Consider the following 23430-nt stretch of genomic DNA (forward strand, 5'->3'; position numbering starts at 1 on the left):
CTTGGGGGTTGCAGATGCTCTAGAACTGCAGTTTTGGGCAAAGTGTGGCACCTGCATTTGTGCTCCCTAGAGACTTTTGTGAATGCACTCCCAGGTGTTGCTATGTGCTCTGGGGACCTGGGTGCGTAGCTCTCCCAAGAGTGCTCCCGGGATCTGCAAGTAGGTGAACCCCTAGAAAAATGCTGAAGTTGCCAAATCTCAATCATAGCAAAATTGAATTTTGGGCTTGTTCAGTTGTTTTCCATAGCGAATACTTCATGATTTGCGATTAACAAGTGCAACTGGGTTTGATCCAGCATTTTTCTGTGCATACAAGGTTTGATTGCACTGCATTATAGGTTGATTTCAAGTTTGTGGACTTGTCTATCTTCTACAAATGTCATTCTCATCAGAGAATTCCTATATATAGCATGGAAATAAAGTTAATGGATCATAGCAGCAGCAAAAGGTTCCTAGCTCCATGACTGTGTACCCATTTCGAAGATCATCCCTCTCTCTTGTGTGAGTTGCCTGCATTATGCAAGAATGCAGAAAAAGCACGTTTGTCCTATGGTTGCTGGTTTCCCACTGATTATATTTTGAGAAGATTGACCCTTCTTACCATAAAAGGTCACACCCTGATCTATATTCTGTCTGGTCCCTCAGTCCCTGTTATCCTTGAAATAGTTCACTGTAGAGTCTAGACTCTAGAGTCTGCAATGATCAATCCAAGTAATCTCTAGTATTTCTACACATCCTCAAAAAATAACTCCAAAATAAGGTTGATGCCAGTTAACCTTGTAGTAGTGAGTAACTTGACCTCTTTCCCTTCCTAAATCCATCATTGGGGGTTGACACAAAAATATACCATCTGCAACAGATGAATACTCCTGCATATAGCAAGCGCTGTATCTCGATTCGGTGTGAGTTCATTAAGCAAATTATTGCATCGATGTTGCTGGGTAACTTTGTCAAACACCTCTGAAAAAATTAAATTGCTATAGTCCAACACACTCTCATGCTAATCTTTAGTCTGACATAAAGTAAAAAATTGCTCACGTTAGAAAACTAATAGTGGTAAAAAGATAATAAGCCCATTTCACACTATTTTCTAAAGGGATTAAACGGTGCTTTACCCAAAAAACTGTAATACACAAAGGGTGCACCTATTAGCTGTTAGGGCATTCAAGTATTAGTAGCACCCAATGTTGCTTGACTCGTACTCGTATAAGACTTGTTTGGCTATTGACTCAGCGACCTGTATAACTCGGGAATGACCCATATAAGACTCATATAGGACTCGGCAAAATATAGAAAAAACTTAAAATATGGTAAATTTAAAGCACAAAAAAGAAAAAGAAAAAAAATTGAATTTTGAGGGTCTCCACAGGTCTTATGCGGGTCCTATGAGGGTCTTCACGGGTTGAATGTGGGTAGCTGAGTTTTATGCAGGTTTCGGCGAGTACGGGTAGAAACTGCGGGTTCTATGTGAGTGACCTGTCTCGCTATAAAAGCGCCAAGACTTGCGGGTACTCACGGGTCTTATAAGAGTCGTGCTACACTAGTAGCACTCAATTCTACATTTTTTGCAACTAGTTTAGCACTCTGCATGCTTTTTGGAATATATATGTATCATAATATATAAAATATATCTTAATATGTATGTGTAAGAACAACCCTGGGATTGCTTTGCTCACATGATTTTCCTGGGAAGGACGGTTTTGTGCTCCACACTCTTGCTTCACTACAGGAATCTGGCAACATAGCTTTGTTTACCGGATCCGCGGGGGCAAGCGGCGAAACCTCGAATCCCCGAATCCGAAACGGGTACGGATACGGATATGGTGGGATCCGTACGATCAGTGAACAAAATGTTCATGTCACAATTCGGATCCTCAGTTAACAGTTAATAACTCAGTTAATTGAATTTTTTTTCTCGTTTAACTTCTAGTTTAACTCCAGTTTAGCTGCAAAAAATTCTATAAAAGGGCGATAGTAAAATCGATTTTAGCATGCGCGAGTTTGGTTGGCAGCGTCGTGGGAGAGCAGGCATCTGTGCGGCGTCGTGGGTCGAGCTGTGCAGCGTTTTTTCTGCAGCGTCGTGGGTCGAGCAGAATCGACGGACCAGGTTCCCAGTGGGCGTCGTGGGTTGAGCAAAAGAGCAAGGGTGGGTGTCGTGGGTCAAGCAGAGTTGCAGTTGTGGGCGCTGTGAGTCGAAGTCGTTGTAGTCGTGGGCGCCTTGAGTCGAGTAGATTTGCACACACGCGGTAGGTTTCTGGTTTTATTTTGTGTTTATTTTATTTTTTTTTAATTTTTATAAGCTATAACATATACCATATACGTTATATCATATATGATATGGTTAAAACTTAAAAATTATTATTATTATATTTTTTTTTTTTATAAATAAAAATTAAATATGGTTATTGGTTAAATATATATATATATATATTTTTTATAAATAAAAAAAAAATATGGTAGGCCCGTGGGCTGTAGACCATATTAATATAATGTGTAAGTTATAAATAAAAATTAAAAAACGGAACTTGTAAGTTATAAATAAAAATTAAAAAATATTTTATGTTAATGTTTATAATTATATTTTAATAATTATAATTTATATCAATTATTTAATATGTGTATTGTTTTTTTATTATTAATATTTATATGTTAATAAGTTTTTAAAATTTTAAATTATGTATATATATATATATATATATATATATATAATATTAATAATTTAATTAGTTATTTATTTAAATTTAGATTTTAAAATTATTTATTATAAAATAATAATTTAGAATTTTATATATTTTTTTTTAAATTTTATTTCGCCCTGTACCACTTTAGAATTTTGTTTTGAGAATGACAATTTTATTAATTTATATTTGGTTATCAACGCAGGTGTGATAAACATGGAACCATTACAGCATGAATCTAGTGAAGAAATAAATGTCAATAAAGATCCAAGATCTCCTTTATGACAGTATGTGGAAATTCTTGGCAAAAACTCTGGTGGTGGTTCGTACAAATGGAGATGTAGTGAATGCAATAGCATTCAAAATGGCTCATACACTAGGGTGAAGGCCCATCTCACTAGGCAAACTAACACAGGTGTGTTAGTATGCAATGGTCCAAATGGTCCAAATGGCCAACATGGGACAGGTTTGAGTCCTGCAAAAGTTAAGTTTTATGCATCTTTGCAAGATGCTGCTGATAGGAAATTCAGCAAGGGAAAACTCCCTGTGCAAGCCTCTACAACCAAGTCGTCATTGTCATCTACATCAGCTCTCACAAGTAATAAAAGGCCTACTCTAGGACCTCTTGAAGCAACATTCAATAACCAGGGTAGACAAGTTGCAGATGAGCATGTTGCTCGTTGCATCTATGCAAATGGACTAGAATTCAATTTGGTGCGCTCTCGTTATTGGCAACAAATGATTAAAGCAGTTAATGAAGCACCAAAAGGATACAAGGGCCCCGGGTATGAAAAGGTACGCACCACTTTGTTAACATCAGAAAGAAAATTTGTGGATAGACAATTACAATCAATCCGTGATACATGGGCAGAAACACGGGTGTCCATCGTTTCTGATGGATGGAGAGACTAAAGAAATCGCCCTTTAACTAATGTTATTGCAATTTGTCCCCAAGGAGCAATGTTTTTGAAGGCCATTGATTGCAGTGGAGTGGAAAAAGATGCAACGTTCATCTCGACAATTCTTATTGATGCAATAGAAAGTGTGGGATCACAAAATGTTGTCCAAGTTATCATAGACAATGCAAAGGTTTGTAGAGCAGCGGGCCTGATTGTGGAGGGTCAATACAATCACATATTTTGGACTCCATGTGCAGTGCATTCATTGAACCTTATGCTAGCCAAGATTGGTGAAATTGAGTGGATCAATGAAATATATGTAGCATCAAAGGAGATCCAAATGTTTATCACGAATCACTCAATGTCCCAAGCCATATATCGGAGTTTTGCAAAGTTGGAGCTACTAAAGATACTCCAATTTTAATCAATGTTATGCATTATGAGTTCTCAATTTTAATGTTCAATTTATTTTATGTCTGATTTAAGATTTTACTTTTCAATATGTTTATGTAGGTTGTCGAAACTTGTTTTGCTTCCCACACTTTAGTCATAAAGAGGCTTTTGGAGGTCAGACAAGCATTACAGGCAATGGTCATTGACCCTCTTTGGGAATCATGGAGGACTTTAACTTCTGATAGAGGACAAAGAATAAAGTATATCATTCTTGATGATGCATGGTGGGACAAGGTCCAATACCTTTTGCAGTTCACAGAACCAATTCTAACCATGATTAGGGCATTTGACACAGATATGCCTTGCTTGGGGGAAGTCTATGAAAACATAGATGGTATGTTGGAGAAAATACGGGAAATTATCAAGGCAAGTGAGCATGACCCCTTTGAAGTATTTTACAATGAAGTGAAAGACATAGTTACAAAAAGGTGGAACAAAATGACCACACCATTACACCTTTTGGCGTATGCTCTACACCCCAAATATTACCATTCCAAAATATTGTCTTTACCTAGTAGAGCAGCGCCAAACAGAGATTCTGAAGTGGTACAGGGATATAAGACAGCTTTGAGGAAAATCTATAGGGAAGTTGGAATTGCAAAGGATGTACTTGTTGAATTTGGAGCATTTGTACAATCCACTGGGATATTTTCAGATCCAATAGCCATGGATGATCGGGGGCATATGGATCCTATTACTTGGTGGGGCTTCCATGTTGGAGATAGCACTTATCTCTCAACTCTAGCCACGAGGTTGTTATCGCAGGTTGCCAGTTCCTCATCCGCTGAGAGGAACTGGAGTACATATGGCTTCATCCATTCAGTAAAGAGAAACAGATTGGGAGCAGCGAAGGCTGAGGATCTTGTATATGTCCATTCCAACCTTCGCCTTCTATCACATTCTACTTCAGAGTATAAAAAAGGTCCAAATAGGATGTGGGATGTGGAACTTGAGATATCTGACTTGAACATGACATTGAATGCCATGACTCACCTTAATCTACTTTAGGATGCTACACAACCACTTCCTACTTCTGCAACAACTTCTAACATTCCTGGCGCACGATCGTCTATTCATGATGTAGAGTTGCAATACATAGATGATGACGATGTAGACCCATTTCATGATATGTAGACACACCTACTCTATATTATCATATTAAGAAAGTGATCATTGATGAAACATTCATTTTGTTTTTACTACTATCATCTTTGTATGAGGCAAGATGCATCATTTTAGTGTTCAGATTCATAAATTGTCTAATTATTTTAGTTCTAATGTTGTGATTCATGAATGGTTTTGATTTTAAACATCAAATGTATTTTTTAAAATTTTAAAAAATATTATTATATATTTTTGTACTCGCCGTATCCTCGCCGTATCCAGATCCTAGCTTTTCAAAAATCCAATCCGTATCCTGGTAACTTAGGTCTGAAGTAAATATGATTTCTGATTACATTATCCTTGTACTGCCCATAACAAATTACATAAACTTGTTGTTTTAGAGTTTTCGTAGGATGCTATTCTTTCCATCTATTTAATGAATATATATTTATGTTGAAAATATTTAACTTTTTTAATATAAATTATGGCAGTGCAAGTTCTTCAGCACATATGATTGCTGATTAAATTATTCTTGTAGTGCCTTTAACAAATGTCATAAACCAATTGTTTGAGTTTTCCTAGATTATGTGCTATTTTTCTCTGGCTATTTAATGCATACATATTCAGGTTGAAAATATTTTCCTTGTTTAATGTTAAACTTGATGGTGTGAATTCTTGCCAATAAGTTTCTTTTCAAACTCCTGTTTCTCTTGGAACTTCCTAGAGAAACCTGCCAATAACAGCCAAGAAAACACCAAAGAGCAGCGCTAGAGCTGATCCATTGGAGCATAATAGAGGTAAACACATGTGAGAGAGAGAGAGAGAGAGAGATTGCCCAAGCACAAGTGAATGCCAATGAGATGGATGCCCTTAAGCATAGAAGTTTTTATAAAAGAATAATGCCTGAAAGCTAAAGAATAATCAAGAAAACACAATATGATGATTTGCAAATGACTCTTGTGTCTTTATACACAACTCAAGAGGATATATGGGCCCACATATAAGTTGCCTAGGTTGGCCTTAATCACAAACTAGTATCATAATAGAAGATTACATTAATACCTAACCAAATGTAGGTGACACAATATGAATTAAGTAGAGCCATGTGGGAGGATTACACCATTCTCAACAACTCTGATAAGTTGAACAAAGAGCCATGGAGAGAAGTGATGAAATACAAATGAGAGCAGGTTTATGGATACTCAGCTTAATATAGGGTTGGTTGTAGATGGAAATAGGGCGGGTTTATGTGAACACCTAACTCGATAAAGGTCAGCTGTAGCATGCATCCAAAATACAAATGAGAGTGTTTATTAATACTCACCTTGTCAGAAGTGAGTGAGTTTAATGAGTATCTAGTTCAATAAAAATGTGTGTGTTGATTAATACCCAACTCAATACATGGTCAACTGTGAGTGAAAATTAAGATTTCACTCCATTCAAGTCCTCCCCTAATTTGAATAGGGGTTGTGGAGAGAAGACAGTGCTGAATAATAGACAATTAGAGAGGACCCCCCCATTGTAGCACTATTCCTTTGGATTCAACAACAATGTAGAGGAAGTCTCTGTAGAAGTTGCATGAATAAGAGGAGAGTTCTTTCAAATTGTGATAGAGAGAGATCCATTGTAACGCTGAGGGGGGTTCATGACAAGACTCCAAGTGATGACTTGGTAGATTGGTGGCCCAAGGTTCCACAATGGGTCAGGTGGGGTACCTAACAAGACTCCAAGTGGCGACTTGGTAGATTGGTGACCTTAGAACTAGTGAGTGACTAGTTCCTCTATTTGATGTTGATGCTAAGGTGCATTCACCAATGGGTTAGGTGGGGTACCTGAGGCTGACATGACTCCAAGTGTCAACTTGGTAGATTGGTGACCTAGGAATAGTGGGTAACTAGTTCCTCTATTTGATGATTTCAAATCTCTTCTTAGAATGGAGAAATTTGATTCAACAAATGCACATCTATGGAAGTCAAGGAAAATACCTCCCTAGCTGAGAGGGAGTGTTGAAATATTGTAGCTGCGGTTGGTATTTATGTCAACAAAGTCAAAGGAAAACAAATAATTCTTTTATTGTTCATGTAGGCTCCAAAATTGTCAGGTTGGCACCACCAGTTGAAGGGGTTTGACCCTTGGTCAAAACCCACATGATAAGACATATAAATTGACATTTTGACCTCCTCATTTTGGCATCTCATCACCAACTTGGATTTGCTCAAGAAGGTTTCTGTTCACACGTGCGAAGGAGGAAGACAACACTTTGACTAACAAAGTTTGACATATTCTACTTCTGTTTGATGAATGTTGACTTGGCATTTTCTGGGTTGCTTTGACTGAATCTTTGACTAGTTATTGGAGCGAATATTCTGGCATCTTTGACTGGACTATTGACTGAATCTCTGGCTGAATTCTGGACGTTGACCCAAGACCAGTGTTGACCACAGGTCAACTATGACAATTTGATCAAAACTTTTGAGGAAGTTGCAAGGCTGAAATTCGGCCTCTTTGAATGCAGTTGACCAGGAGTAGTAGAGGTTGAAATTTGGCCTGTTTGACCAGATTTGACTAGCTGTACAGAACACTAATTTTCTCTCCTTTGACCAGGTTTGACTTGGAAAGTGGTGTGGTCAATCTAACTTTATTTCACTGGAAAATTCAGATGTATATTTGATTGAATTGGACAATTTCTCCTAAGAAAAGATTTGCTGGGTTTTTCCAAGTTAAAGTTTTTGTGTCTCTTGTGCATCATTATTTTACTGTGATCTCTACTGCCCTCTTGTTCTTATGGTTGAAATTTTCTGAAGTGTAATTGCCTAATGATCTAGAATGTGCTAAAGATATAATTGTATAATTGAAAGTAATTATCTGGAAGAAAATTGTGCTTATCTTTATTGCACATTAAAAATCAACAACACTTGGACCCAACATACCCCCAGCTGACTTAACACTTCATGATGGATTGGTGGCTGATTCAGGGCCTAGAGGAGGATGGCCTGACACCCTGAGACATGGGAGGGTTAGCACCACCTTGAGATCCCTCAACTTTGGAGCAGAGACAGACATTTTGACCACTTGGAAACCCATGAGACCACTTTTGTGCCCCAAAATAAATTTGGGGTCCACAGAGGGAGATTGATAGAGACTTAAGGGCCAACCCTTAGGAGATGATTTTATAGGGCTTCTACACATCACATGGCACCTCTAGCCCTCAATGCATGCCCTAGAAGGGCGTATGCATGGATGATATCAACATTCTCTCTCATACGACACACGTGTGGAAGATTTGTTATGTTTTATCATTGGCTATTAGGTCAACTTGTGACCTAACTTCTTGTTGCACATTATTTTGTGATTTTTAGGGGCATTAGGGTAAATTAGGTCTTATGACTCATATAAATTGAGCAGAGATCATTTGTAACAAATGATCATCACAACTTGGAGATTTCGACCCTCTTTTCTAGTGGTAGAGATATGACCTATGAATACACTTTGATATTTGGAGCAAATCATTTGTCTTTGGAGCTATTGTCTTGGATCAATGGACAAAAATCTTTTCATGTTATCTTGTGAGTGAGCTTGTTGTTGAATAATTATTTTTCTCTGTCTAATGTATGGAATATATTGAATCTAGGGTTTTCCATTGTGCCCTAATTTGTTAAAAATCTATTTGGTAGAATCTAAATATTGCATGCATTACTCATTAAGTAACATGTGAATGTTAATCCTAGTGGTGAACTTTGATTAGTTCTCTCATGAAATTTCTTGATCCATTAGGGTTTTGATGCTAGGGCATCAATTATTCTTCCTCAACAACTTTTTGGTCATTTAATCAACTCATAGACTCCATCCACACAAGGATAAAGCACTAGCCCTCCTTTGTTGGTGATAACCTTAACTTCTATCCATAAATTCTTCTCTTCTTCATTTCTTACCTAATTTAGCCCCAATAAGGCCAAGCGGCCAAACTAGGGCTTGGTTCGAATTCCTAGGGAAGATGAATTTTCAGAGTTGGAAAGTCTAAATGTCAAGAGGACATTGGTTGCCACAAAATTCCTCCTTTTCGTAGGCATTCACTTAAATTTTGTCCATAAATTTCTTTCCCCTAGTTATTAGCCCTAAGCTAACACTAGTTTGGATTTAGCTTCAACCTGGGGCTTATTTGAGGGTTTCATGTGCCTTAATCTTGCTAATATACATGGTTGGAAATCCTTTCTCCTTGCCTTGACCTTTGGCCATCCCAACACTCAAACCTACTAATTAAGCCCTAGGCCATGTGCCTCTTCTAGTAGGCCTCTATCAAGAAAGTGAATTGCCTCCTATTAGAGCCTTGAGCCTAAATTGTGACTTTCTTGTAGATGCCCTCATTGTGTCACCTTGTACCCATTAGGTGATCTTCTCACATATCGTGACTCCTCCCATCGGTGAAAATATGTAAAGAGTAGGGGGTTTTGGTTGTGGTGACAGTGGGCCATCATCCCATTGTTGTCACTTGGTCTAGTGTTAGCCTTATAGGGTGACCCTCTCCAAGGCTTGCTAGATTTTGTGGAAACATTTTTGGTGCTTGTTACTGCTCAAACTAGCAACAATGGAGCAATAGCCCACTGTCACCTCAACTAAAGCTCCCTACTCTTTACAGACTTTCACTGATGGGAGGAGACCCAATATGAAGGGAATCACCTAGATGAATTGGTCAATAAAGGGAAAAGAGTGATTCCTAAAGAGGCCTATTCACAAGAGAGGCTCAATATATGGCTTGCTTGCCCAAGAGGCAAGATGAAAGGCTCTCTAAGAAGGGCCAAGAGGGTCTTAGGGGCTAGGTTTAGGGAATGAGACTTCTTAAGGAGGGACCTAGTCCTAAAAACCCTTATGAAGACTTGGTTTCCAAATGGTCTTTGAAGAATTACCTTCCAAAAGTTATGGGACCACACGGGACCAAGTGGACCCCAGGTTAGGTCAAGGGGATAGGATTGAGCAACCAATGATGTGCTTGACCTAATTAGGGAGGAGAAGGGGATCAAAGAAAGAATTTTCAATGAAAGGTAATGCAATGATCCCAATGAGGTCACTAGCCAAGGGAAACCTAGGGCAAGAAACAATCCTTGAGCTAGGGCTTGCAATATCTCGAGATCCCACTGTTGGATTTGCTTGAAATTTGGAGGGCCTCAATAGCAAACTCTAGCATAGTTGTGGACCAAAAATCAAGGTATTTGGGTGGCTAGATTATGAGATAAGTGATGCCCTAGGAGACCTACTGGGCTAGGCCTAGAAAAGAAGACTTGAGGGTAGAAAATAGATTTAAGGTGATCACCTTATGGTGGACCAATGCCTAATCCTTTGGGGAGATTTGGAGTCGAGAGTAATTATGATTATGGATATTGAATTTTCTATGTCAAGGAGGCCTCAAAGACAACTTTGCATAGCATTAGGATAACAACAAAAGCAACTTCAAGAACTTTATACTTCGTTTTGGAAAATTGACGATTTATCAAAATGAATTTCACTGAAGAAGCATCTCTAGGAACATTCATTCATAATACATGGGCCATACATGAATCATCACTATTTAGAAACCGAATTTCCACAATTTCGCATAAATGGATGCAGTAAATTAGCCCTAGTATAGTGAAATCCCAACAACAATGTATGTGACAAAATAGAAAGAGGAAATAACATGAAATTGTACTTACATGTATTAAGAGTATATCCAACCATCAAGAATTTACTTACTAATCAAGAAGCTCCAAGACAAGAGAAAATAATCCAGACATCAAAATTCATTCCATGCTTCAAAATTTATCCTCCAAGAAGGAGAGTGAAATTCTCAAGAGAGATACAAGTCCAATCCAAGTGATGATGAGAAATGAACTCTCATCATTTGTATTTATACACTCCTAATGAGTTCGATTTAGCTACTTGGGCCTAGGTTAGCCCCTAAAATAAAAAATAATGTGCAGATAACTAACTTTCGGTGACAAGCCTCTCAAGAGGTCGAATGATCAATAATACATGTCCTTGGGCCCTCTAAGAAGCCTAATGAAGTCCATAAGTGCCATAATAATGAATAGGATTCCCAAAAGTAATGGACAAGTATTTGGCCCCTTGTTCTCCACATAATAAACTTGTGGTGCTCCCAATGGGTGTGAGGGCACGCAAGTGACCTCATGGGTTTCCAAGTAAGTCAAAGATGCATGTAGACCATTTGTAAGGACTCAGATGATGGTGTAAGTGATGCCACATCAGCATACAAGACCTGGGTCATCTGCCAAGGGCATGGTGCAACTGTGGGGCTGGCTAGGCAAAGGTGAACCAAGTGCATCTTCCTCGTCCAATAGGTGAATCTCGAGCAATCTCTGAACGTCTCTGGGGATTCATGGAGTGATGTCTACTGTTGTGGAGGTCCATGGCTCTCAACACACACCCTACATGTACCAATGTAGCCCTCTGGAGGGTTGGCACCCCGTATAGGGAAACCAAACCCAAAATGGAGATCACTTGCAATCCTGCATTTTGTGGTACATCTTCCTGTTGAATGTGGCCAATTATGCTTTTACTTTTTTTTTTTTTTCAGCTGCATTAACCTCCGAGGCATCATTCCAAGCCTGACCCAAGGTGTGGGCAAGGGGAGGGGGTAAGGCTAACCCTATGTGGACCCAATGGAGGAATGTGGACCAAGGTGGGAGAAATGATGAATGGTGTAATAATGAGTTAAAGGGGAGTGATATATGTGGATGAGGGAGTGGGACCACACAACCAAAATCAGGGATCCATGTAGTATCATCTCGAAAGCCCAAAGGTCAATAAAAGAGATCCAATGGGACTAGGGTCCAAGGTTAACATCCAAAAGAGGTGTAGGGGACAAGAGCACAGACCTAACCCACTCTTTCCACCGAATCCCCCCATTAATCCATGCCCAAAAGTATCCATGATAAGCAAACTATAACACTCAATTACCAAATGATAAGGCATACCTTTAGGTTCGGGAGGCCCACCTTCAAACATACGATCATGACAGATGGGTGAGGGACCACATGGTTGGCTTAGGTGGTGGAGAAATGGAACAACGAGCTAGTTGGTGGTTGCAAGGGCTTGTTGGGTGCCAGCCGAGGACCATCTTGGAGAAAACAATACTCCTAGGGATATCACCCACAATATGGTGGGTAACAATGCCTTTGTTGGGGAACGAAGCGAGTTTATTTTGAAGGTTTAGCTTCATCCCTCACGACAAGATTCATCGTTTCTGGCGACACCATTGGAAGAACAAATCTCTTGTTCTTCATTGAACCTCAATTTCAATGCTTGCAGGGTGAAGCAAGCATCTCTCAAGGCATTTTGATTTCACCCTGCCCACTCCATATTTGATGGTTATGAAAAATTTGCATGGTTGAATGGAGGGGCCTGTTACTCTCCGCATGTGGGTAGAGTATATAGGAGAATTTTTTTCTCCTAGATAGTGCTCAGCCGACAGCCAGTAGCCCCTTGCAACCACTAGATAGCTCAATGCGCCGTTATCTCCGCCACTTGAGCTAGTCATGTGGTCCCTTGCCCACTTGTTATGATTGTATGTTTGAAGGTGGGCCTCCTGACCCCAAAGGTATGGCTTTTCATTGGTATAGTTGAGTAATTTTCATTACTTGTCTTGGGCACTTTTGGGCATGGATTGGTGGGGGGATTTGACGGAAAGAGTGGGCTAGGTCTGTACTCTTGTCTCCATTGCTTGATTTCGTGGTTAGCCTTGTATTCTAGTCCCTTGGGATCTCCTTTACTGGCCATTAGCTTTAGGATTTGCACTACATGAGAAATCCCAATTTTGGTTGCATCGTCCCGCTTCCCGAAACCATATACATCACTCCTTTCCACTTATTTTAGCTCCATTCATCTATTTTCCCATCCAAGTCCACATGTGTCCATTGGGTCCACATAGGGTTAGCTTCCCCTTCCCCTTGTCCACACCCTGGGTTGGGCCTGGAATGATGCCTCAGAGGTTGATGCAACTAAAAAGAATAGAAAAAGCATAATTTGGCTACTCTCAATAGGAAATATACCACAAAATGAAAAGGATGGTCAGGACATACAAATTTATTACGTGGGCAAAAGCCAAACATGAGCTCTACCCCTTATCCATGGTCATCACCCTAGTTCCTATGGGCCTTAGATGAGCCCCCTCCATCATTAAGAAACCCATGATTGTCCCAACCCCTGGTTGACGATGAACTGCCCCACCTTAAGGGGGTATCCACTAATGTATATTACACAACATGCTCTTATCCCCTAGAGTCTCAAGAAGTTATGAAGAAAAATCAATCAAAGTCTAAAGGCATATGAAGAAGGGTGGAAAAAAAGGGCCGTGGTAACTCATGTACCTTGATTTGCTCCCTCCTACACTCTTATACCTAGGTGTGGGCTTCTCTTTATTATAGCTTTCTGCTTGTACCATAACATGTGGTCTGGATGACTCCCCTGATCCCTACTCTGTTCCATCACATTATCATTTGCCACCTACCATTTGAGGGATGTACCATGGACATGTCACCCCCTTTAAAAGCTGAAACCACCTAATAGGATCTTTGGTTAACCCCTTATTGAACTTGGAGACTCTTGTACATGCCAAGGCCCACTATGGAAGGGCATGCCACCATGAAGTGCTCCATTGATTCCATAACTTGTAAGCTCTTTTACTTGATTATTTTAATCGTTTGTTGTATTGGAGGGAAAAGGGACGTAGTGGATCTTATGCAAGATTACAGGTGAGTCTCCATTTGGGGCTTGGTCTCCTTATACAGGGTCCTAGCCCTCCATAGGGCCACATTGGCACTTGTAGGGTGAGTGTTGAGAGCCATGGGCCTCCACCATAGCAGAAAGTACTTCATAGATCGTGTTCCACCTTGTGGATGAGGATGATGCACCTGGTTCACCATGCCCAACCGGCTCCACACATGCACCACACACTTGGCAAATGATTCAGGGTCTAGATGAGGGCTTATGCCATTATTTGAGGCTTTATAGATGGTTTACAGGCACTTTCGAACTACTTGGAGACCCATGAGGATGTCCTTGTGCCCCTCACAGCCACTTGGGTGCACCACAGGGATTTGCTTGGAAACAAGGGGCCAACCCTTTGTCCACTATGTTTGAGGTCCGTTCTCACATCATGGCACATTTTAGGCTACATTAGGCTTCCTCAAAGGCCCAACGAGTCACTTTATTGATCATTTGACCCTCTTGAGAGGCTTGTTATTATGTTATTGAGCTATCTTGGTGGGATTGTCACCAAGGAATGTTATTATTGCACATTATTTTATTATTTGGGGCTCAAATAGGCCTAATTAGGCAAATCGAACTCATTAGTGATTGTATAAATAAAAGTGAGGTGATTCATTCTAATCATCATCACTTGGATTGGGTTATTAGCTATTGTGAGATTTTCGCTATTCCTTTTGGAGGATGATATGGATGAAATTTGATGTTTGGATCTATCTCTCTTTTCTTGGAACTTCATTATTGGCACAATTTGATGATTGGATACACTCTTTTATACATGTAAGTGCTATTTTTCATGCTTATTCTTGTTATTTACTTTGTCACATGAATGTTGCTGGGATTTTCACTATACAAGTCTGAAATTTATTGCTTTCCTATACGAATTGGTGGAAATTTTGATCTTTTATAGCTTTGCATCATGTGATGGGCCAAGTATGAATGGGTGAATGTTGTTAGAGATAATTTGTGCTATATACATCTCGATAAGTCATCAATTATTGCAAATTGAAGTGTAAAGTCCTTGAAGTAGCTACTCTCATGCCCTAATGCCATGCAAAGTTGCTTGAAGGCCTCCTTGATTGGGTGAATTCTTTCCAAACAATAAATTCTCCTTGACTCCATCTCTTCCAAAGGACAAGGCACTAATCCTTCCTTAGGTGGTCACTTTCAGAGGTTATTTCTCACCTCTCTTTCTCTTTCTAGGCCTAGCCTCTATAGGTCACCTAGGGCATCATTTATCTCATGTTCTAGCCATAAAAAAACTTTGATCTCTTGCCCATTACTGCGTTAGGGTTTTCTCTAGAGGCCCTCAAAATTTCATGAAATTTCGACGGTGGGATCTCTAGATATTGCAAGCCCTAGCCCAAGGATTGTCTCTTTCCCTAGGTTTCCCTCTGCTAGTGACCTCATTTGGATCATTGCACTTTGTTCGAAGAATATTTGTACATTGATCCTCTTCTCGTCCACAATTTGGTCAAGCCCCTCCTTGAGTGATAAATCCCACATTCTTGACCTAATTCTGGGTCCACTTGGTCTCTTATGGTTCCGCAACCTAACAACTTGAATTCCACAAAGATCACACAAAGACCAATTCTCCACAAGGATTTCTAGGCCTAGTAATCATCTTTACAAGATATATTCCCAAATCCTAGCCTCAAGAATCCTTTTAGTCCTTCCTAGAGAGCCTATCACCTTGCTTCCCGAGCAAGAAAGCTGTATAATTGAGTATCTCTTGTGAATAGGCCTGAGGAATCACTCCTTATCCCCTTATTGACCTATTCATCTAGTGGTTCCTCCTTATACTGGGTCTCCTGCAGGGAGCCTCAGTTGAGGTGACAGTGGGCTATCGCTCCATTGTTGCCCTTGACCTAGTAGTTGCCCTTTAGGATCCCCTCTTAGGACCCCTGCTAGTTTGAGCGGTCAAATTTTGGCACCATTGCCAGGGAGGAAGCAAATCTGCCTCCCTAGTGAATCATTGAGGAATTGATTCATAGACGACATTTCAAATATTCCTCTGGCGACTCCATTCATTGTCAAGACCCCTAGTTTGCTCGAAGGTGACAACATTCCTCCTATAACTAGGGCCGCTACAAGAAGGGGAGAACAAACTCCATCACTTGTTAGAACTACCCTTCTCCTTGAATTTGAAAAGGTCGGTGATCCCACCCCAAAGATGGCAAATGACTCTAGCACTGACCAAAACCAAGACCAACCTAAAATGACTAGGAGTGAAAGGCGGTTGGTTAGTGTCTTTGCCCCCTTGAACCTGAGTAATGACCCTAGACCTTTACCCGAGAAATACAATAACTGGTTGCCCAAGTTCAAGGGTGATGCTACCATAAGTGCTTGTGATCATATTGAAGAATTCTACTGGAACATTTCTCCTAGGATGATATTCGATGAAGATAGGATCATGATGCTTTTTGCTTTGTCTCTTGAAGGACAAGCAAGAGAATGGTACCTATGTCTTCCCCTAGGATGCATTGATAGTTCTGACCAACTTGAGGATATGTTCATTAAAAGATGGTCATGTGATGCACAAGGAACCTTCAACATTGAGAAGTTCTATCAAATAAGTAGGGGAAGGGAAGAAATTAGAGAATTCATCCTAAAATTTGATAGGGTAGTTAGGGATATCCTCGACCATTTGAGGCCCCCTGATGCTAACATACTAGATAAATTTATCAAAGTTGTGGGTGGCCACCTAACCTATGCATTGAGGGATAAGAAACCTAAAACTTTGGCTGAGGCTAAAGAGATAGCCATAGAAGTTGAACAAAACCTACGAATCTCCAAGATGGATGTGGATGAACACCCCAGGGCTAAGGTCAAAGTCAAAAAGGGAAAATCCAAAGATCAACACGAAGAAACCCTTTTGGTGCTTCTCAAGAAAATGGAAAAGCTCAACGAAGAAATGAATTCACGAGATAGGCTCTACATGAACAAGCTCACTACCTTGGAAAGGGCCCAAAAATCAAGCTATATCCCAAAAGGGAAGCCTTTCCCTAGGAAGCAAAATGAGGAGGATAAACCAAGCTCATCTCAAGTCCCCAACACTTTGGCTCCAACAAATGTTGTGGAGCAAGATTCATCCTCCGAAGATGAACAAAGTGATGAGGATGAGAGTGATGATGAAGAAGTCAACGAGCAGGCTAATCTTGTAGAATTCGAAGCCTTCAACATTTTGTTGGGGGGTTCGTATACTCATCCTCCCATTAGTGAGGTCACTATTAAAGAAGAAAAGCAAGAGCCAATCCTTAACGTTGATAATAGTGGAAGATTCAAAGGGGTCCAATATTCATGAAAAGACAACAACAAAGACCCTACAACCTCCAAGGAAACCAACAAAAATGACTCTCTTCCCAAGCAGGTCCCTCACAAAGAACCTCTCCTTAAAGATCCTCCTAAAAAGGATCCTCCGAAGAAAGCCAATCCCAATAAGAAAGAGACCATCAAAAGGGATAAAGGTAAAGAGGTTGGACTTGATATCGATATGGACGTTGCCATAGGGAAGATGACGGTACAAGTTCCATTAAAGGAGATTGTAAAGCTTCCCCGACAACAATGGCAAGTCAAGAAATCCCTGGGCTTTGAAGAGGAAGAATTACCTAAACATTGCAAAATATCCACCTTCCCGATCTAAACCTAGGACATGATCCATTCATGCTTACCTTAGCCATAAATGACCTTCTCTTACATAATTGCATGTTAGACTCAGGGGCTTCCACAAACATCATGCCATTAAAAGTCATGAAGCAATTGGGTCTTAGCATCACTCGAAGGTATAAAAGTGTGTGTGGTTTTAACTCCAAACTCGTGGAAGTAGAGGGCCTCATAAAGGATCTTAAGGTTTCTTTGGTTATGAACCCCGATATATCATTACTTATGGATGTTGTGGTCATAGATATCCCTGATGTTTGGGGGATGTTGTTATCAAGGAAGTGGGGAGTCACTGTTGGAGGTCATCTTCAAATGGACTTGTCATATGCCACTATTCCGCAATCTCATGGAACCCCCTTCATTCTTTATAGGGAGCTTGCCTACCCCACTCATGTGGTCAAGCTAGGACCGATCCCTTATTACAAGACACATGAGATTGAGAAGCCTCCTCCTATTCTCCCTTCATAAGAAGTCTGTATTCTCAAGCGACCAAATCACAAAGCAAACAAAAAATGGAAGCCTAAAAGAGAATACAAGGTTGGGGATGTGGTCTTGGTAGATAAAACTCTAATAATCGTCAAGGTTTACAGGAAAGTCAGGGACGATTACTATTACATTTCCAAACTTAACGATGAACTTTGGCCGCAACCCGTCAAGTTAAGTCGTATCACCCCTTTCCTTGACGCTTGACACTGTATTATATGCATGTTAGAGTAGCATGCATTGCATGCTCATTTCCTCATTAGAACTAACATCGTATGATATTTTCATGATAGATTAGTTACATTTATATTAAAATTTGCATTTTTGTGTTCTTGTTGATTTTTATGGCCTAATATGGAGCATGGGTTCATAAGACACCACTAAAACATGTTGCCTCGAGTGCTTGGTCTTTGATATGTGCAGGTAACAGGTCTGCGGTACCAAGCATTTGCTGATGTTCTCATGCCCTCTTGTTCGAGCAACTTCATGCATTTCTCTGAGAGCTCATGTCCTAGTTGGAGTTGTTGATCAGTGGTTGTCATTGATGTCAACCCAAGCAGCACCAGGGGCTACCCTGATCTTGCAAGGGCATTTTGACTTGACAACTCATATTATTTTGCGTCAAAGATCTTCTCGATGGATTCTACTTGTCGAGATGTTTTCGTTGATATATGGTACGCCTCCCAGTTCTTCACGGTTTGAGAGTTATTTGCATTTGAAGTTAGTAACCCTAGTTAGTGGGCTAAAACCCTATGGGGTTGTGGCATGGCACTCATAATTGGTTGTGGTCATTGAATAGTCAATAATTAATAATATTTTTTTTTCTCCTAAAATCCCTCCAATGTTCACTTGTTGAGGACCCTCTCAACTCAAGACATTCATATAAATAATGACCCTCATATCCTCCTCTAGTAGGGATTTTGTGGCTTCAAACAAGTCATCGTGGCATTTTTGCTATAACTTTTTCTCTGCGAAGCTTCAGAAGCTGAAATTAAAACCCATTTGAGTTGAAATCTTGATGAACCTCGTGACCGAATTTCGGATCTTGGTTCGCTATATTTCCGGAGATATGATCTGAGGAAGTTAGGGTTTTTGTAGGCTCCCGAATTCCATGTCAAACATGTGACGTTGGGAAAATCGTCATAACTTTCTCTCTGAGCATTGGATTCAAATTTCGTAAATAGTCACAGAAAGAGGACGGACTGTAGTTTGTTGAGTAGCGTTTTCAGGACCTAAGGTCGCAACAGTGACACGTGGCACTTTGTACAAGTTCGCTCTACTAAACCAGTCTATAATCAAGTCATCGTGGGAGATTGGAAATAACTCTTTCTTGAAGAATCCAATCTTGATCAGACCTGTGGGGTTGGAAAGAGGACTCAAAGGGCTACCATAGGACGAAATTTCAGACCTTGGAGATCCGAAATTACATAGATACAACAGATTCAATATCGAGCTCCTAGAAGGCAAGAAAAAACATGCATTCAAGGATCACTGTAGTAAGGACCACACATCAACAGTCAAGGGTAAGTCTCCTACAGCAAGGTATGTATGATTAATGTTTACATTTGAATTTTGAGTATCATCTCTGACATATGTTTTTGCAGGACAACGTAAGTATATACAGTGTCTCGGTTATATCTCTATGTCTCTATATGTCACAATTGGTTTTTTGGATGTCCTATTCTTGATGCTACACCAAGTCTGCTAAATCTATATGATGTTGCAAGTTCATGTTACTTGTCTTTTCATAGTTGATAGAATGGTCTCTGTTGTTGTACTTAGAACTTGGTCCATCACAAATCTAGGGTTTGTCATCAATTTTTATTGTATATATCTTTAGGTCAGTTTTGGATATAGTCTTGCATAGAGTCCAGATCTATATCAAGAGTGGGAGTCTTTGTCTACTGCTGCAACAAGCCAACAACACAAGTGACAAACACACTTCAGGTACGCATTGTAATTTTAATTTGTATTTATCCATTATTATGCACTTACATGTGTTTTGCAGGCAGAGGTAAGTTGAAGGGTATTTTGTTTTGTTTTCAGTTTGGTTTTGCCGGGAAATGTTGCATAGATTCAAGCACAACTTCAAGCAAGCATTCAAGAGCTGAAATATCAAATCAAAGGAAGCATTGCAGCGGGACATCCTTTGAAGACATGACAACCATCGGTATATTGTGAAGAACTGTCAAGGCCAAGAGTCATCATTGTAAAGTTGTAAAAGAGTCATTTGTAAAAGTGTCATCATTGGAAGAGTCATTATTGTAAAAGAGTCAATTTGCCCAGAGTCGAAAAGGCATTATTGGGAGGTATAGGAGTGTCTGTTGGGATGATGTGATGGTTGGATTGCAGGTCATAGTGTGATTGGGTGTTCGGTCAAAATCATTGTAAATCATATTGTATTGTGGATCATTGTCCCTGGTACGGGAGTCCACACTTTTGTATTTAATTTTTGTCTTTATAGGGTGGTAGGGTGGTGCTAGGCAGGTGAATGAAGTCGCCTACAGGTTGGGGCCTGTGAACACTTCAGGGTGGTAGGGTGGTGCTAGGGCGAGTTGTGGCTCGCTAGGGTGTTGGGGCATCCATTCAGTTGATTATTGAAGAAACCAGGGTGTTGGGGCATCGTTCCAGTGGGAAATGGAGAAGAATGCTTTTCTAGAATTCTGGGAAGTTGTTGCTTTCATTTCAGTTGGGGCTGAAGATTAAAGAATTTATTAGAAAAGTGTTCGGTGGTTTTTGACTTGGAGGGGGTTTTCCACCTAAAATTCGTGTCTATTGTGTTATTTTATTTACTGTAATTACTGCATGAACATTAATAATAATTGAAGATTAACTAATGCTCTGAAAAGATTTTAAAGTGCTAATTGCCAAGGAATACTGATTCACCCCCCTCTTAGTATTTCCAACAGTTGGTATCAGAGCTTGGTTCCTTCAATAATAGCTTAAACGCTGGAAGTCAGTTTTCAAAGCATAGAGATGGGAAAGTCAAAGAAGCAGGTTACAAGGATTTCAAAGGAAGGTACAAGTACAACAAAATTTGAAGAAAGTGAGTATTGTGTACCAACCCCTGATTTTGATGCAGATAATTACTGGATATGGGAATCCAGGATGGAAGTACATTTGCAGGCACATGGAGTATGGGAATCAATTGTTTCTGGAGACACATATACCGTTGAAGCTAAAAGGTACAATTCAAAGGCCATGAATGTAATTTTGAATGTTTTGCCAAATTCTGTGAAAACAAAAGTTGGTCAATGTTCAACAATTGAAGCTCTTTGGGAAAAGCTTTATAATTTGTATTCAGCAAAGAAATCAGGTCAAGATGTTATTGAAAATTCAGATGCTTCTCATTATGATGAAGAAATGGGAGAAATAAGTAAAATAGAGTTTCAAAATCAAGTGATCAAGGTGATAAAGGAACTCAAAAGTCAAAAGGAAAAGGTGAGACTTTTGGAAGCAGAATTGAAGACAACAAAAGAACTCATCAAAGAAAATGAAGAGTCTGAGAAGATGATTAGTAGTCTTAGAACTCAATTGGAAGAAATCAAGAATATAGTGACACGAGATCTCAGGAGATAAGTCCAACAGAAGCAACAAGAATTCGACACGACATTTGCAGAGATTAGTAGGATCACACAGTAGATGCAGGAAGAAGAAATTGAAAGAAGGAATCTGATGAAAGATACATACCCGCTGTTGACCAAAAGAAAAAGGAATTAGAAACATCTTCAGTAGAAATAAGCAGGCTCAGGATTGAAAATGAGAAGTAGAAGGAACAGATACAGGTTTTCAACAGAGAAGTAGAGAAGACCACTCTTCTCAAGCTACAGGTTGAGGAGGCAAAAAAAAGAAGGAAGATCTTGAAAAGATGGTTTCAAGAAGATCTTGCTCAAAAGCAAGAAGAACTTGCTCAAAAGCAAGAAGAACTTGATGCAACCTGTGATGAGATCAACAAACTCAAGGGATCGCAAAAAGAACACTTACAAGATAAGACAGATGAAGAAGCAAAAATGAAGGCAATTAAAGATGGTAAAGCTCCAATTGATGAAGGTACAAGCTCTACATCTTCACAGGATGTTTCTAAGAAGGAAGTTGATCAAAGTGAAAAGATAAAGAAGAATGTTGCAACTCCAAAGAACAAGACCAAAGCAATCAAGAACAAAGGACCACAACAAACTACAACATCGCCTCCAAAGAAGAATGAAAAATATTCCAGGTATGTTCGTTTAACTAATGGTTATTGTTTTTCATGCGCTAACTATGGACATATGGCCAAGGATTGTAAATTTATTGATAGGTACAACTATCAAGGACCATCGCATTCGAATGAACCATTCAGAAGCAAGTTTGCAGGATCATGAGACAAGTTCCATGATGATTTTGTCAGAAGAGAATACGTGCTAGATGGGCCAAACGTTGAATGTTTCAAATGCCATAACTATGGCCATAGCGCTCGCGACTGCAAATATCAGATGGAATCACCTATGGACAACATTGAATGCTTCAAGTGTCATAACTATGGGCACATGGCTTGATATTGCAGGAATAAGAAGGTCTAGAAAACGAAACAGGTATAGGAAGACAAAGTAGATAACAAGGTTTCAATAGTTATGCTTTCGGGATTTGTGAAAGCAAAAGACCATGAGGAATTAGCAGTTGCTTCAGATAATGACTCAAGTCAAGATGGCCCGTTAGGTGACTCACTATTTTGAACAATTTGGCTTGTTGACTCCTTAATGTTTGTAGAGGAGTCTATGCAACAGTAAATGGGACAAGTCTACAATTGACAGGAAGGTAGTTTGAACAAGATGGCAGTTTCATTACAGGTTCATGGGGAGCAAAATAGTTGAAGGATTACAGGTTACCAGGGACAAGGCAAGATTAGTATGCAAAGGATATGAATAGGTTGAGGGAATCGATTTTGAAGAAACATTTGCTCTAGTTGCCAAAATGGAAGCTATCAGGATATTTCTCGCTTATGCTTGCTTGAGAAAAATCAAGGTCTACCAAATGGATGTTAAGTTAGTTTTTCTAAATGGTGAATTAGAGGAAGATGTTTACATTGAACAACCTAAAGGATTTTTGCTCTCTGACAAAGAAGACTACATTTGCAGATTAAAGAAGCCTCTATATGGTCTCAAGCAAGCTCCTAGGGCTTGGTATGCTCGTCTTGACGGATATCTACATCAACAGGGATTGAAGAAAGGAAGTGTTGACAACAATCTTTATGTGAAAGTGGATTGAGATAACCTAACAATTATCGAAGTATATGTGGATGATATAATCTTTGTAAGCAGTAATGACAGATTCAGTAAAGACTTTGAGACAAAAATACAAAGTGAGTTTGAAATGTGTATGATTGGCGAAGTGACATACTTTTTAGGGCTTTAGATTTC

The 23430-nt window shown here is 39.7% G+C and overlaps 1 protein-coding gene across 1 annotated transcript in view; it reads left to right on the forward strand.

Moving 5' to 3' along the window:
* LOC149219379 (uncharacterized) overlaps positions 1–23430 on the forward strand; it is a 246032-nt gene that overhangs the window by 158206 nt on the left and 64396 nt on the right.

This window comes from Pinus tabuliformis, chromosome Q, assembly GCF_031772625.1.
Source record: "Pinus tabuliformis cultivar Carrire ecotype Pingquan chromosome Q, CPIR1, whole genome shotgun sequence".
Classification (NCBI taxonomy): domain Eukaryota; kingdom Viridiplantae; phylum Streptophyta; class Pinopsida; order Pinales; family Pinaceae; genus Pinus; species Pinus tabuliformis.